At 39.2% G+C, this 17686-nt stretch overlaps 1 protein-coding gene across 16 annotated transcripts in view; it reads right to left on the reverse strand.

Annotated features, from left to right (window-relative positions):
- Positions 1 to 17686, reverse strand: part of LOC146403580 (uncharacterized) — a 688950-nt gene that overhangs the window by 407234 nt on the left and 264030 nt on the right. The window contains exon 3 of one of the 16 annotated variants that reach the window (XR_014804439.1): positions 13915 to 16878. The exons of the other annotated variants lie outside the window; for them this stretch is intronic. The gene's annotated coding sequence lies outside the window, so the exon portion shown is untranslated. Of the gene's footprint in view, positions 1 to 13914; positions 16879 to 17686 lie in introns of those variants that run through there. 16 annotated transcript variants of the gene reach the window in all.

The following is a 17686-nucleotide window of genomic DNA, read 5'->3' on the forward strand; positions in this document are numbered from 1 at the left end:
CTAAAAGGGGAGGAGAATAATTTCTATTTGCCTTTGTTTTACAAATATTAATTATGCCTTCAACAGTAGATTAACTTCTTCATGTTTTTTTTTTTTCTTTTTTTAAATTGTTTGTGGCAACTGGCACATTCAATAAACATACACTTAAAGCAGTGGGTAGGTCCCAATTTGAAGGCCATTCATTCACTCACTCATTACATGTGTCCCTCCTAAATGTCAGGCATTCTATATATTCTCAGTGTTAAAGGTACATCTATGGGTTATATTCAAAATATTTAAACACTGATACTGTGGTTACCAATTAATCAGAACAGGTACTGGCCAAATAGCACCCTGGAAATGGCTGCATATAAAACAGCATCTCCAAGTTGCCGTCGTGGCACAGCAGAAATGAATCCAACTAGGAACCGTGAGGTTGCGGGTTCGATCCCTGCCCTCACTCCGTGGGTCAAGGATCTGGCATTGCCGAGAGCTGTGGTGTAGGTCACAGACGCAGTTTGGATCTGGCATTGCTATGGCTGTGGCGTAGGCCAGCAGCTACAGCTCCGATTAGACCCCTAGCCTGGGAACCTCCATATGCGGCAGGTGCAGCCCTAAAAAGACAAAAATATAAATAAATAAATAGATAGATAGATAGATAAAACAAAAAATAAAAAATAAAACAGGGTCTCTATCTCCAAGGAGTTTACCATTTAGTGGGGAAGATTGAGGAGTTAAGAGGTAGTCACCGTACAGTATGAGGACTGATCTAATCTAATGAGGATAAAAAAAAGAACAATAAAACATCTTCAAATAATCCATAGAGTTGTTTTCTCCCTATTCATACTTTTGCCTACCCCATAAATTCTTTATTTAATTCAATGAATTTTATATTACATTTATAGTTGTGCAACAATCATTATAACCTGATTTTACAACATTTCCATCCCAAACCCCTAGTCCATCCCTTCCCACCCACAAACCTGTCTCCTTTGGTACCCATGAGTTTTCCAAAGTCTGTGAGTCCGCTTCTGTTTTGCAAATAAGCTCATTGTATCCTTTTTTTAGATTCCACATATAAGTGATGCCACATATAAGTGATGCCACATGATGATAAGTGATGTCTTACTGTTTAATTTCACTTAGCATGATAATTTCTAGATCCATCTAAGTTGATGCAAATTCCACTATTTCATTACTTTTTATGGTTGAGTAATATTCCAATGTGTATATGTACCATATCTTCTTTATCCACTTCCCTGTCAGTGGACATTTAAGTTGCTTCCATGTCTTGGCTATTGTATATAGTGCTGATACATTGGGGTACATTTATCTTTTTGAGTCATGGTTTCCTCCAGATAGATGCCCAGGAGTGGGATTGCTGGATCATATGGTAATTCTATTTTTATTTTTTTGAAGAACCTCCATACTGTTTTCCACAGTGGTTGCACCAATTTACATTCCCGCCCCAGTGTAAGAGGCTTCCCCTTTTTCCACATTCTCTCCAGCACTTACTGTTTGTGGACTTTTTGATGATGGCCATGCTGGCTGGTATAAGGTGGTACCTCATGGTAGTTTTGATTTGCATTTCCTTAATAATGAGTGATGTTGAACATCTTTTCATGTGGTTTTTGGCCATCTGTATGTCTTTTTTGGAAAATTTTCTGTTTAGATCTTCTGTTTTGATGGGGTTTTTTGTTTGTTTTGGTATTGAGTTGCAGGAGGTGTTTAGACATTTTGGAGGTTAATCCCTTGTCAATAGCTTCATTTGCAAATAACTTCTCCTATTCTGTGGGTTGTCTTTTCATTTTGTTTAGGGTTTCATTGGTTGTTGTGCAAAAACTTTTAAATTAGGTCTCATCTGTTTATTTTGGTTTTTACTGTCATTACTCTAGGAGGTGGATCTGAGAAGATATTGGTGTGGTTTATGTCAGAGAGGGTTTGCCTATGTTTTCCTCTAAGAGTTTAATAGTAGCTGGTCTTATATTTAGGTCTTTAATCTATTTGGAGTTTATTTTTGGGTATGGTGTTTTTTTACATGTAGCTGTCCAGTTCTTGCAGCACCACTTATTGAAAGAACTTTCTTTCCTCCATTGTATATTCTTGCCTCCTTAGTCATAGATGAGTTGACTATAGATGTGTGGGTTTAATTCTGGGCTTTCTAACTGATCTTTATTTCTGTTTTTGTGCCACTACCATACAGTTTTGATGAAGTCAGGGAGCCTGATTCCTCCAGCTCCATTTTTCTTTCTCAGGACTGCTTTAGCTCTTCTGGGTCTTTTGTGCTTCCAAACAAACTTTAAAATATTTTGTTCTAGTTCTGTGAAAAATGCCATTGGTAATTTGATAGGGATTGAACTGAATCTTTAGACTGCCTTGGGTAGTATAGTCATTTTGACAGTATTGATTCTTCCAATCCAAGAGCATGGTGTATAGTTCCATCTATTTGTGTCATCTTTGATTTCTTTCATCAGCATCTTATAGTTTTCAGAGTACAGGTCCTTTTCTCCTTAGGTATTTTTATGCCTAGGCATTTTATTTTATTTTAATGTGATGGTAAATGGGATTGTTTCCTTAATTTCTCTTTCTGACCTTTCATTGTTAGTATATAGAAATGCATTTGATTTCTGTGTATTAGTTGTGTATCATGCAACTTTACCAAATTAATTGATGACCTCTAACATGTTTCTAGCAGTGTCTTAGGATTTTCTAGGTATAGTTGTAATGTCATCTGCAAACAATGATAGTTTCACTTCTTCCTTTCCAATTTAGATTCCTTTTATTTCTTTTTCTTCTCTAACAGCTGTGGCTAGGACTTCTAAAACTATGTTGAATAGCAGTGGTGAGAGCAAACATCCTTGTATTGTTCCTTATCTTAGTGGGAATTCTTTAAGCTTTTCACCATTGAGAATGATGTTAGCTTTAAGTTTGTCATATATAGTCTTTATTATGTTGAGATAGGTTCCTTCCCTCTATATCCACTTTCTGGAGGGATTTTATCAGAAATTGGTGTTGAATTCTGTCAGAAGCTTTTTCTGCATCCATTGAGAGGATCATACGGTTTCTATTCTTCAGTTTGCTAATGTAGTTTATCACACTGATTGATTTGTGGATATTGAAAATCCTTGCATCCCTGGGATAAAACCCACTTGACCATGGTGTACAATCTATTTAATGTACTGTCAGATTTGGTTTGCCAGTATTTTGTTGAAGATTTTTGCATCTATATTCATCAGTGATATTGGCCTGTAATTTTCTTTCTTTTTTTTTTTTTTTTTTGTGGTATCTTTGCCCTGATTGGTATCAGGGTGATGGTGGCCTAATAGAATGAGTTTGGAAGTGTTCCTTCCTTTGCAATTTTCTGGAATAGTTTCAGAAGGATAGGTATTAACTCTTCTCTAATTTTTTGATAGAATTCACCAGTGAAGCCATCTGGTCCTGGACTTTTGTTTGTTGAAAATTTTTAAATCACAGTTTCAATTTCAGTTACTTGCGATTGGTATGTTCATCTTTTCTATTTCATCTTGCTTTAGTCTTGGAAGATTGTACTTTTCTAAGAATTTGTCCATTTCTTCTAGGTTGTCCATTTTATTGGCATATAGCCACTTTTGGTAGTCTCTTATGATCCTTTTTATTTCTGTGATGTCCGTTTCTCCATTTTCATTTCTAATGTTATTGATTTGCCCTCTCTCTTTTTTTCTTGAGGAATCTGGCTAAGGGTTTATCAATTTTGTTGATCTTTTCAAAGAACCAGCTTCTGGTTTCATTGATCTTTTCTATGGTTTTCTTTGTTTCTATTTCATTTATTTCTGCTCTGATCTTTTATTTCTTTCCTCCTACTAACTTTAGGCTTTGTCTGTTCTTTTTCTCTAGTTGCTTCAGGTATAAAGTTAGGTTGTTTACTTGAGATTTTTCTTGTTTCCTGAAATAGGCTTGTATTGCTATAAACATCCCCCTTAGTAATTCTTTTGCTGCATCCCACAGGTTTTGGATTGTTGTGTCTTTGTTGTCAGTTGCTTCTAGGTATTTTCTTTGATTTCCTCAGTGATCCATCAGTTGTCTAGTATCATGCTTTTTTAGCTTCCACGTGTCTGTGTTTTTCTGCAGATTTTTCTTGTTGATTTCTACTCAGTGCTGTGCTCAGAAAAGATGCTTGATATGACTTTAATTTTCTTAAAATTTACCAGGACTTGTTTTGTGGCCCAAAATATGACCTATTCTAGAGAATGTTCCATGTGCACTTGAGAAGAATGTGTATTCTGATACTTTTGGATGGAATATCCTATAAATATCTTCTTCTTGGATTGATCCTTTGATCATCATGTAATGTCCTTCTTTGTCTAATATTATTTTAAGGTCTGTTTTGCTGATATGAGTATTACTACTCCAGCTTTTTTTTGACTTCTGTTTGCATGGAATATTGTCTTCCATCCTCTCACTTTCAATTTGTGTGTGTCCCTAGAACTGAAGTAGGTCTCTTAAAGCAGCACATGTATGGGACTTGTTTTTGAAACCATTCAGCCTGTCTGTGTCTTTTGGTTGGGGCATTTAGTCCATTTACATTTAAGCTAATTATTTACATGTATGTTCTTATTGTCATTTTGTTAATTGTTTGGTTTTGCTTTTATCAATCGTTTTTCTTCCCTACTTCTCTTGCTCTCTTGTGGCTTGAGGACTACCTTTAGTGTTGTGTTTGGATTGCTTTTCCTTATTTGTGTTTTTATGTAGTGTAGATTTTTGGTTTACCATGAAATTTAGATATAGAACCCTCTCTCTCTCTCTCTCTATATATATATATATATAAGATATATATATATAAGATTTATATATATTTATATATATATAAGATATATATATATAAGATTTATATATATAAGATTATATATATATTTTTATATATATATAAGATTTTTTTAAGTTGTTAGTCTCTTAATTGCAAATGTTTCTCCAGTATCCTGCATTTGTACCCTCTTCTCATGATTTCTGGTTTTGGTAGCATAATTGTGTGTGGATGATTTCCTACCTTTACTGTATGTATGCCTTCACTATTGAGCCTTGCCATTTATAATATTTTTGTTTCTAGTTGTGGCCTTTTCTTTTCCACCTAGAGAAATTCCTTTAGTATTTGCTGTAAAGCTGGTTTAGGGGTGCTGAATTCTCTTAGCTTTTGCTTGTCCACAAAGCTTTTGATTTCTCCTTCAAGTCTGAATGAGAGCCTTGTTGGGTATAGTCATCTCAGTTGGAAGCTTTTCCTTTCATCACTTTAAGTACATCAGGCCACTCGCTTCTGGCCTGTAGAGCTTCTGCTGAAAAATCATCCTACAACCTTATCGGGGTTCCCTTGTATGTTATTGCTTTCTTCTTCCTAGCTGCTTTCAGTAATTTCTCCTTTTTAATTTTGGTCAGTTTGATTAATATGTGTCTCAGGGTGTTCCTTCTTGGATTTATTTCATAAGGCATTTTTTTATGCTTTCTGGATTTGAGTGAGTGATTCCTTTCCCTTGTTAGGGAAGTGTTTGGCTATTATCTCTTCAAATATTTTCTTTGGTCCTTTCTCTCTCTCTTCTCCTTCTGGCACCCCTATAATATGGATGTTAGTGCATTTCAAGTTGTCCCAGAATTCTCTTAGACTGTTTTCATTTCTTTTCAATCTTTTTTTCTCTTTTCTGTTTCATGTCAGTGATTTCCACCTCGCTTCTTCATTTCTCTGCCTCCTGTATTCTGCTATTGGTTCCTTCTTGTGAATTTTTTATTTTATTTATTGTATTTGCATCTCTGCTTGCTTAATCTTTAAATCTTCTCTTTCTTTGCTCAGTGTTTCTTGTAATTTATCAATCGGTGCCCCCAGTTTATTTCCAAGATCTTGACTCATTTATACTATCATTAGTCTAAAGTCTTTAGATCTTTTTCATGGAGTTTGGTAATCTCCAGATCACTTAGATGTTTTTCTGTTTTTTTTTTTTTTTCCTTGTCCCATTATCTGAGTCATAATTACAGGATTATGACTTCATTTCATTGTGTATAGATTTTTGGTGTGGTCTCCTTTTTGCAGGCAATAGAGTTGTAGCCTCTCTAGTTTCTGATGTCTGACCCCCTTGTGGCTAAATTTGGCGTGGAGGCTTGCTCTGTTTCCCGATGGGAGGGACTGGTACCTGCCCACTGGTCTGTGGAGCTGATTCTTATCCCTCTGGTGGGTGGGCCTTTGTCCCTGGATGTGATTAGGGGTGGCTGTGTGCCTGAGGGGTCTTCAGGGAGCCTGTTTGCTGATGGGTGGGACTGTGTTCCCACCAGTTTTGTTGTTTTGTCTTGGGAATTCTCAGCCCTGATGGGTGGGCCAGATTTTTCCAAAATGGTCAGCTCCAGGGGAGTTCACACTAATTATTATTCCCGAGATCTTTGCCTCCAATGTCATTCCCCTACAGTGACACACAGTCATCCTCCAAGAACAGCATGCAGGTTTGACCCAGATTTCTATGGAGTCTCTGCTTTGCCCTGGGATCCAGTGCACACAAAAGCCTGTGTAAGCCTTTCAGGAGTGCAATCACCATTTCTCTGGTCTCGTGGCTCCTCTGCATAAGCCCCACTAGCCCTCAACGCCAAATGCTCTGGGGGCTCCCCCTCCCAATGCCAGCTCCCCAGGCATGGGAACTTGATGTGGAAATCAGAACTTTCACTCCTGTGGGTGAGCCTCTGTGATATAATTACTTTCCATCTCTGGGCTGCCCATCCAGGTGTGGGGTTGCTTATAACAACTAATTGCCCCTCCTACCATCTTGATGTGGCCTCCTCTTTGTCTTTTGGTATAAGATATCTTTTTTGGTAGTTTCCAGTCTATTTTGTTTATGGTTATTCAGCAGTTAGTTGTAATTTTTGTTATTTTTATGAGAGAAGATGAGCTCCAGGCCTTCTACTTTTCCATCTTAATCCCGTCTCCTATCCCACAAATTCTTGATGCATTAAAAAATCCACAATCCAGAGGTATATAACTAACCAAAAGCTTTTATCTTTAGAATATGATTTGATTCAAAATTATTTTTTATGGATTTTTTGAGAGAGTTAACTTGAAGGCAGCAGCTTTTTTCTTTTTTGCTTTTTGAACAGGACATAAATTTCTCACAGCTGCTAAATCATCTATTTAAAACCACCTTAAAGATTTGTTACTTTCTTTCACGTTCCCATATTTTAACATAGCATGTAAAGATTACTACATGAATCATATTACATGTTGAATATGCTTTCAGAAAAATGCAGTGATTCAAAAACATCAGAAATTGTAGCAAAGAAAAATAGCCCACTTTAATCTGAATCAGCCAACTAAATTATCTCTCATGCCATTTTCTTTGATTTGGGACCTAGGCAGAAATGCTCAGATGCAAATGAGATTAGGAGAAAAAAAGTTGTCTTAAGTTCTAAGACTTAACTGAGGTAGAAATCTTTGACATGTTAGGCTCAAACATGTTCAGCGTCCTAACTAAAATCTCTGATTATTTTAAAATCGAAGACTTTGCCCCAAATATAATTTTTATCCCTGTAGTCAAATGTCGGGATGTATATTTTCTGAAAGTATTTCTAGACATGGAGGAAAAAATTAAGAAGTCAAGCTCTAATGCATAAGCAAAATCTACATACAGTTCTAAATGTTACTTAGGAAAAAACATAAAAGTAGACACAAACACACATTCTAGGCCCACAAGTTAGTATGGGTTTCATTGGTAGTTCAGTTCATGTACTGAAATATGAGAACATTTTGTGTTTTTAATTTGAAATATGTAACCAGGTACTGTGTCCCACATCTGGTGCATTGCAGATGTTGCTTTGACTCAAAATTTCCCCTAGGTGGCGATCTTTTCAAAGAAGCGTCACTTGAACCTCCACCTAAAAGAATTGAGCTGGATCAGCACCTAATACTTACACCCTACTCCAGCTGCTCTTTTCATCTCCACCCAGAGAAGAAAAATACAATTTGGGACACGATATTATTTTGAACACTAGCTCAAAAATCTCTCACAATTGAAGATATGGGTGTTATCTACTTAAAATGTAAATACTTTTAAGAAAAGATACTGAAAGACATTGATTTGAATTGAGCTGGGGTTTTACAAAGGTGACTGAGACATTTTACTCAAATTGTAGTTTCTGAACTGTCTAAGACGCCTGTTCTAAAAAGGACACTATTTCTCACATTGTTATTTAATGAAATGCTTCATTGATCTCTTTAGATTGATAACTGTTCCCCCCTGCCCCGCCCCCAGCCCTGGGCAGTGCCCACAGTTGCCCTTTTGTGGGTATACCACCAGCACATGAGAGAAGGTGAGTAAGAAGAACGAATCTCACTTACATCTTATACTTTCATACTATGTTGAAAAAGAGAGAGAGGTAATAACATAAAAAAAAGAGACTACTTAGAGGTAAAAAAAAAAAAAAAAAAAAAAAAAAAGAAATGATATGGAGTAAAAAATATTCTAAAATTCACAAACGTTTTTCTTCCCACATTCTTCTTACCCTGATATATGTCTTCAAGGACAGTCATCATTCACACTTGACATATATGTCATATATCTATGACATTCACATATATAATATATAATATATATATAGACTTAAGCTTTCCTCTGCTTTGGAACTTCACCTTTTGTTTTTAATTTGTTTGTTTAAACTCTTCATTGCCCCATCCCAAGGTTTAACCTTCAAGAGATGTAGGCTGGCAATGATGAAGCATGACTCTCCTAAAAGCTGTCACAAAGTAATCTGAAGTATCCTATAATCCTTCAAAAGAAAAAAAAAGGGGGGGGGGAAAGAGGGGTCGAATTAAAGTACCAATGAATATTTATGTAGCTATTTGCAAGGCAACTTCCCTTTTCTTACATACTTTAACACTTAGTAGTCCTGGGCAGTTAGAAAGCAGGCGTTATCACTATCCCTAATTTATAGATAAATTTCAAAGAAATCAAGGTCTTTAGTCAGAGTTAAAAATCGGTAACTGAAAAGCCAGGACTCAAAGCCTGTCTTTTTTTCCTTTGTAAGCACAGTAGGTTTTGGTTACATCCAGCTCTTCACAACAGACCCACGTACTACTGCCATCGCCTTCCCTAGGCCTCGACCTGCTCACACATATCATGATTTTACTGTTGTATTCCATTTTGAAGGGCAGTTTCTCTAGCTAAATGGCTTCTGGGAAGGGATTTATTGAACCAGCTCATAAAATCCTTCGACTTCCTGTTTGGTACCCTGGGCAGAAGCCATCAGTGGTAAAGCTGAGCGCTGGAGTTCAGTGCACTCACGGTAACATATGTCCCTGAGGTCCATCTGGATCTTTGACGGTAATTTCCACGTCTCTCTGCTCCTTGGCCACTGCTCAAAATACAAAGTCCTCCACCTCTGTTATCTCAGGGTATCAATCCCTCCCCCATCTTCCCCTAAAGTCTCAGTAATGTCCCTTCGCTCCCATCCCTCTCTTGGCCATTGCCCACTTTCTAGAATCTTTCCCTTGTCACCTTTGCAAACCTCCAACCATGCAATTTGTAGGGACCAGTGCAATGTAAATGGAGGTAGCCTTGTGCAAAAAGAAAAGGAAAAGAAACTCTTTTCCTTTCTTTTGCGACCTCTCTCTAAACTCATTCTGGGGTTTTGTGCTGTTATCGTTCAGTGTCAAGCTCCCTCAGGTGAAGGGCCAGTGTGGACTTGCACAGGAGCCCAGGTCCCACCACAAATCTGCGTATGGGGCTTGTTTTCCTGATCCCCATCCCTCCCCAAGCCTCCGTCTAGGTCTCCTGGAGGTGGCAACAGTCTCTGGCCAGTGGGGCGGGTGCAGGGGAGGCAGATGTCTGAGGTGTTACCCAAGGGGGCAGGACAACAGGTGAGCTGGGCGCCTAAGGCCCCTGTGCCTTCATCATCCTAGCAGACCACATTTCACTCAGAAAACACAAATTCAGAAATGAAATTGCTAAGAATTTCAAGGGGATATCCACAGACTGCAGAGTCCCTTTTGAGACTGAGGCTGCGCTCGAGGGCACAGGACCACACACAAGAAGCCAGTGGACCCTGCCAGCCATAACAGCTTTCCCCCACTCCCAGCCTTATCAGACTGAGTCTTCACGCCAGTGCTCCACGGAGGAACTTGGCTTCCTTCAAAGCAGCCTGAGCATGCCCTGCTTACTGTCACTTGCTCCTGGGAACTGGGGTGGGGGTGGGAGGCATGACTCCCAGCTTCCTAATGCTGCCTCACTCATAAACCACTGCTCTTCCAACCTCATGTAATTAAGGTGCACATCACCACCCTGCAGCCTCTCTGCACGTCTCTTCCCCTTGATCCAGCATCTCCTGCAGGCTCTCCACCTTCCACTGATCATTTACTACCTCTAGAGCATAACCTTCCTCTCCACCCCAAACCCTGTCATCCCTCTGACTGTGTTAGAAACCTGTATAACAATCCCTGTTTCACAGGCCCTTGGCTCCAACCCCACTGGCCTTCAAGTCCATCGAGCCAATGTGTTATCACAGCCTCTGACTTGCCAGAATTGAGAGCCACCAGACCAATGAAATCTTATATTTTAACCTCCTGTGCTTTGGCAGCTTTCTTCTCTTATTCGGTTCACTAACTCTTCACACTCTTCAAGAGTGACATGGTTTTTCAGGAGTTCCCATCGTGGCTCAGTGGTTAACAAATCCGACTAGGAACCATGAGGTTGTAGGTTCAATCCCTGGCCTTGCTCAGTGGGTTAAGGATCCGGTGTTGCCGTGAGCTGTGGTGTAGGCGGCAGACGCGGCTTGGGTCCCGCGTGGCTGTGGCTCTAGTGTAGGCCGGCAGCTACAGCTCTGATTCAACCCCTAGCCTGGGAACCTCCATATGCTGCAGGAGAGGCCCAAGAAACAGTGAGAAAAAAAAAAAGTGACACTGTTTTCAGAGGAGAGGAACAGGTTCTTCGAATAGAAATTAGGTTTTGATTTTGTTTGAGGGTTTTAAATTGTTCCACATCAAATTGCACTGTCTTATGTTTCACAAATTTTTAGAGAAACATTATAAATATTATTGTAATGAATTTTTATTTTATTAATTTTTTTAAGGCTGCACCTGCAGCATTTGTAAGTTACCAGGTCAGGCGTCGAATAGGAGCTGCAGCTGGAGCCGCAGTCACAACCACAGCACCACTGGATCTGAGCCTCATCTGCAACCTACACTGCAACTTACGGGCAATGCCGGATCCTTAACCCTCTGAGCAAAGCCAGGGGTTGAACTTCCATTCTCACAGAGAAAACGTGGAGTCCTTAACTCGCTGAGCCACAATGGGGACCCACCATTTTATTTTTTATTTTTAATTTTTTGGCTATGCCTTAGGCATATGAGGTTCCCAGGTCAGGGATCAAACCCACGCCACTGTAGCAACCCAAGCCTCTGCCGTGACAATGCCAGATCCCTAACCTGCTGAGCCCCACAAGGGAACTCCCTGTAATGAATTTTTATATAAACATTTTACAAATAAACACATTGTGATTTTAAACACATCAATGGCAGAAACATCTAGCATCTTATTTTTGTTTAATAACCTGTGATTTTTCTGTCTAGTCAATAATGTATCTATAATAAACAGTATTGCCTTTGAAAATCTGAGATTCTATATGTATTATAGGGGGTTTCATTCTTTCACAACCCCTACACTTCATGTCAACCTGATTTAATGGCATTTGTATTATTCAAAAGTCTTCAGTGTATCTGAAGAACCCCTGAAATGTTTTATTCTATTCCTTTTTCCCCCTTCTGTCAGTGGCTGCTTTATTAGATGTAGACAGCTGGTAGAGCATATGTTTCTTTAAAAGAAACCTTTAAAATTAAAATTTGGAGAGCACACTCTTAAAAGCCACCAAAAGTAGGGTGAAGTTTGCTTCTTAAGAGACTTATGAGCTATCTGGAAGGATTCAAACATCAACATCCAAGCAGCCTCTCTCTACCCCTGAAGGTTCACTGTCATAGATGCTAAGTCCAGAGATAGTTTAACTTCCGCTGTAGTTTCATATACATCATTTAAATTAATGGCATTATTTGTCTTCATTTATAAATCAAAGTTAATCATGTTTGCTGTGCTACTGTAGAGTATATTTTTTAACACTGAATGGAGTGATGAAAGTAAAAGCATGTTGATAAAGGTGGGAGACAAGAGAGGGGAGAAGAAAAAATACTTATCGGGCATCCATTGTGTTCTAGGCATTATGCCAAGCACATTACATATATTTTTTCACTTAATTCTCACAGTCTGCTCAGTAGAGTAGACACATTGTCCCATATTTGAAGAAATACTAAGGCTCTAAGGAAGGAAGTAGTTTGCTTAAGGGCAAATGAGTAAGTTGTGGAACCTTGATTACCAAATTCTTTTAGTTCCACCTTCCAAGGGTATCCAGAATCCAACCACTTCTCACCACCTTCACTCTTAACCATCATGGTTCCAACCATCACCAGTTCTCCTCTGCCACTGCAGTAGCTTAACGCTTCTCCTATTTTTGTCTTTGTCTCCCTGCAGTCTGTTCTTAACACATAAGAGGGAGCCTTTTAAAATTTGTCAGATCATTCACACCTCTGCTCAAAATCCTCAAATAACTTCCAAATTCATTCAGAATAAATGCCAAAGTCCTTAATGAGTCACAGAGCTCCCGCATTATTTGGGCTCCAATGTCTATTATTTCTCTGGCTTTGATCTCTCACCACTCTGTTCTTTGCACACTGTGATTCAGCAACACTGGCCAACGGCACCCCCTCCCCTCCCCCCGCAATTCCTCAGATGTGGCCATCACACTCCTACCTGGGGCTTCTGCACAGGCCTGTTTTCTCCAACATAAACTCTCTTTCTCTAGCTGTCCTTATGTACCTCCTCACCTCCTTCCAGCCTTTGCTCAAATGTCTCCAATACGTAGTGAAGCTTAACTAAATTGCTTCATACCCAGCCCTCACCTTTGAACTCTCTCTGCCCTGCTTTATTTTTTTCCTTACAATGTATACCATCTGCCATAGGGGGGAAATATTATTTGGATAGTTTCTCCCATTTCTCCACCAAATCAGCATCATGAAGGTAGGTACTCTCCTGTTTTTTTATACTTTTGTAGCCCAGTCTTCATCCATGAAAGGGGTTATAAAAGTACCCTTTCAGAGATTTTTGTGAGAATTAAATGAGATAAAGGATGTAAACCCCACCCTAGTGCTTGGTACATTTAAATTCTTAATAGGTGGTATGAAAATAATTACAGTTGTTACTATTTGTGCAAGAGATGGAAACAACTTTCTAAACCGGGAGTTTTTTCTGTAGCTTGATTCAAATCTATTACTAGGTGAGAATAAAAATGAAATAAATGGAAATACTCTATCTTCCCTAGGAAAATATGTGGGAGAGTGAAAGTGAGACATATGAAAAGAGTCATAATGGACACAGGTTTAGATTCAATAAAACTAGAGTCACAGATTTCTAGATCAGAAAAATAATGTAATATACCAGTAAGTATTATAATTCTGTCAGAGTGGTTAAAAAGCCACTGAGTCCAGCCCCCTGTTCCTAGGCTGAACTTAGTTAAGTCATTCAAGGTAGTTTGTCATCTAAATGATACGAACAGTACATATAAAGGAATCTTTCAAGATCTTTTGCTGGAGTTTGTTCCAGGTTTAATCACTGAATCATTAGACTCACCTTCAAATAACTCTTAATCTATTTCTAGAATTTTAATCTACTTCACCCGATTTTGGCCAGTATACTAAACTAACGCAGGACCACTGATCTCTGTCTTCTGAGCCTCAACTTGAGCACTTTAATTAATCAGCAAATTATTCACTGAGCCTTGGGCCAAGTTTTGGGCTGGGCTTAATGTCAAGTTCTAATTCATGATCCTCCTTGCTGTTCCCTGACCTCCTTGGAGTCCCCAGAGTCTCTTTCATCTTTCCTAATGGTCTCATTTTCATTTTTGTTGATCTTCTTTGAATGAGCTCCAATTTCTCTACAACTCTCATAAATACTTCAGGAAAGCCTTGATTATTGCCAAATATGGAAGAAAGATTACTATTCATGATAAGCTTGCCATCCTCCTAATATATACTCCAGCATAATGTTAGCTTTTTAAATAATTGCTTCATGCTGCTGAGTCATCAATGTGTACGATATGATGAGCATTAAGCCAAGTCCCCCCAGTACTTGAGCACACAAATCCTTTCTTAAATCAACTGAGTTTATTTTTTGTTCCTCACAGGATATCTCATTCAAACTGATTACATTCAGTCCTGGGTTTTTTTAAGTGGTTTTTCTACATATTCAAGGTACATTCTTGTCCTTTTTAAAACTGGCAGTTCTTCCTATGCCCTTCCTCGTTCAGTGCAATGCAATGCACTCTCGGCATCTATTAGTGCCAGGCATTATGCTACAAAATAGGTAAACATGAGTCTTATGAAGAAGTTTTCATAACAGACGTGACAAAAATGTATTAAATTCCATGTATCAGGATAGAGGACGGCATGTGTCCAGAAAGGGATGGCTTGGTAGCCCTCCTGGTGGAGACAATGCTAACATGAGCTGTTAGGACTGAATGGGAATTAAGTACTGAAGAAGATAGTACAGGATTCCAGGAAGAGGGTGCTATGTAAGAAAAGTTTAGAGGCTTATAACCGTGAATCTGTGTGGTGATTATAAACAGTTTCCTAACATTAATATAAAATGCAAGCTGAGAAACTTAATAAGCATCATTTCAACTTCTTTAAGGAACTAAGAAAAGATTATATGACCTTTGGCTGCCTGGGGGTTGGAGCATCCTTAGTACAACTGAACATCTTTATTTGCAGAGTCCATATTTGTGACTTTGTCTATGTACTAAAATTTGTCTGAAACCCTCACCTCAGCACATTGGTGCTTTTATCTAGACATGTCCAGGGATGAAGAGTTTATTACCAAACTTGCACATTCCTGGCTGTGATCAAACGAGGCGACGGACTCCTCTGTCTCCATTAGCTCTCTTCCTGTAAACAAGTATCCTTTTCAAGGTCTATTTAGTGCCATGTGTCTTTGCATTGCTGTGTTTTGTCTTGGTGCTTTCCCAAGGCAAAGTGCCGAAGTGCTGTCTGGTGTTCCTAAGGTAAGAGAAGGCTGCGATGCGTTTTATGGAGAAGATGTGTGTGTTATATACGCTTCACAATTAAAAAGGCTTACCTAAAAAGAAATGAGCTCCATCTCCAAACAAAATCAAGGCAGGGCCTAAATTCTACATTTTGTCACTGTGAAGGGTAGCTGTAGCTCGCTCACTTCAATTTCAATGCACTGTCATGGTCGCCAAGCCTTGCTGAACTTTGATTATCAGTACCAGTGGAATCCAGGAGTAAAATTTATCTGCACTGGATCTGTGCTGACCACATTCAATTCTACCAAACTGGGCACCCCTTACATTTGCAGGCATTCAGTGGCTCTTCCTTGGTAATGAATATGCTGGTAGTGATGTTGATGATGAAAAGCAGAAAGGTGCCTGAGCAAATCATTCACATTCATCTAAAAGGGAACAGCTGAACCCAGGCTAGGAAAATACATGCTTTGAGGGCATCTTCAATATAATTAAATAAATCGGATGTTTTGTAAACTGCTTCTACATACATGACTCGGCGCTTACATCAATTATAGACAGCATAGCCTCTGTCCACAAGAAGTTTACAATCTAGACCATTTTTGAGGGTAAAACAATTATTTAGTATAATGTACAGTAAACAGACATAGAAAGGAGAGATTAAAATGCCATGGAGTTTTAATGGTGACCATACCTGCTAGTGGGGAAAAGGATATCAGAAAAAAGCTTCCAAAGGAAGGTGATGTTTGCTCTGAGCTTGGAAAGAACACAAGAACACATCCAAAGTCTGAAAAACATGAGGCATATTAAGAAAGCATCTAACATGCTTTGAGTACAGACTTGGTGATGGTAAGAAACAGCAAATGTGACTGAAAACCAGGTTGTGTTCTTAAAGGTGATTGGAGGTTTTTAAGCAGAGAAATGATAGGAGGAGCATTGACTTTAGGAAGTGCCATCCTCCAGGACTCATGGAGCAGGTGAGGTGATTTGGATAGAGTTCCTAAGAGATTCTGATGCCTGTGGAAGTGGTGGCGGGAGAGGTGGGAAGGAGGTTTCGTACACAGGAAGCTGAGCCTTGCAGCCTGAGTCACTAGAAGAACATGTGAACCGTTCAAGGTCATAGGAAATTCAGGAGAAGCAACCAACCAAATCCCTTTCATTACAAGGCAAAAGACATTTCAGTGGAAATGTAAGAGTGTGAGGCTGGTATACTGGGTGTGGCTCATGGAAGAAACTGGTAAATAGTGTTATTTGCAAGCCATCTGCTTTAAAAAAGAACAGTCTGAAGTCCTATAAAGTATCTTTGCACGAAAAGTGAAAGCAACCAATATATATTACAAATGTAGAAAAGTATATAAGATGCATAGCATATGCATATGCCGCTGTATGGGTTCAGATGTGCCGTTTTATCGACTCAGCATAATCCTGTGGGTCAGCTGTTACAGAAGGAAAGACAGAAGTCTTTCACTTAGAAATCAGAAAAAAAAATTAAATGCCCCCTCCCCACTAAGAAGAATGAGAAAGATGAAGATTAGGCTGGAGGGTAACGGAAATGGCTTTTAAATGCCAAAGACCTTTCCTTGTTTTTGTGTTAGTCCAGGTGTCTATTACTTTTTATCTGGATTGTTAGGAGAGAATTCTTACAGGATTTTCCTGCCTTTCAGTTCATCTGTGTTCTAGACATCTGCTAGACTGATCTTTACAATTTTGGCTATAGGAGTTCCCGTCCTGGCTCAGCAGAAATGAATTGCACTAGTATCCATGAGGACACAGGTTCAATCACTGGCCTTACTCAGAGGGTCCAGGATCTGGCATTGCCGTGAGCTATAGTGTAGGTCGCAGACACGGCTCGGATCTCACATTGCTGTGGCTGTGGTGTAGGCCAGCGGCTATAGTTACCCTTAGCCTGGGAACCTCCATATACTGTGGGTGCGACCCCCCAAAAAAAAAGACAAAATAAATTTGGCTATAACCTTTTTCCCCTCTGCTTAAATACTTCTAGGGGCCCCCCCATTTTTATTGCAACGTCAAGGTCCCCTGTGATCTCATTTCCACTACCCTCAGCTCCAGGCTCACTCGGGGGCACTCAGTGTTTCCCAGACCCAGCCATGTTCATTGAGATCTGTGAACGTTCTCTGGTGTTGCTATTCCTGCCCACAGACCTCCTCTCTCTCAAATACTTCTAGCACAATCCTACTTATGCTACAAGTTCCAGATCAAATGAAAAACCCCGAGATCATTTTGAATTCCATACCCCGAGCAACTATTTAGTCCTGTATTGTCCAAGTAAACAGACCACAGTGATGTTGATTTAACAACTGGAGCTAAATCTCTGTGCTTGTGAATGCCTGTTGGGACTGATTCCCTTTAAGGGTCCTGCGTGTAATTTAGCAAACAGACATGGGACAACTCTTAGGTTTATTTATCTGTTTGATTTTAGGAAAAGTATTAGGACACCTGCAAATTTGAAGCCACACCTTTGTTAATATCATCAGAGTAGTTCAAACTGAAAATGGCACTGGGTGTATATGAATTCCAAGTGCAACCAGTATTCTTTGCATTTTTTTTTTGTCTTTTTGCCATTTCTTGAGCCTCTCCCATGGCATATGGAGGTTCCCAGGCTAGGGGTCTA

Source organism: Sus scrofa, chromosome 5 (genome assembly GCF_054392235.1).
Source record: "Sus scrofa isolate SSC_HxYL_T2T_F1_AM1 chromosome 5, Sscrofa_HxYL_maternal_Yorkshire_Landrace_v2.0, whole genome shotgun sequence".
Lineage (NCBI taxonomy): Eukaryota > Metazoa > Chordata > Mammalia > Artiodactyla > Suidae > Sus > Sus scrofa.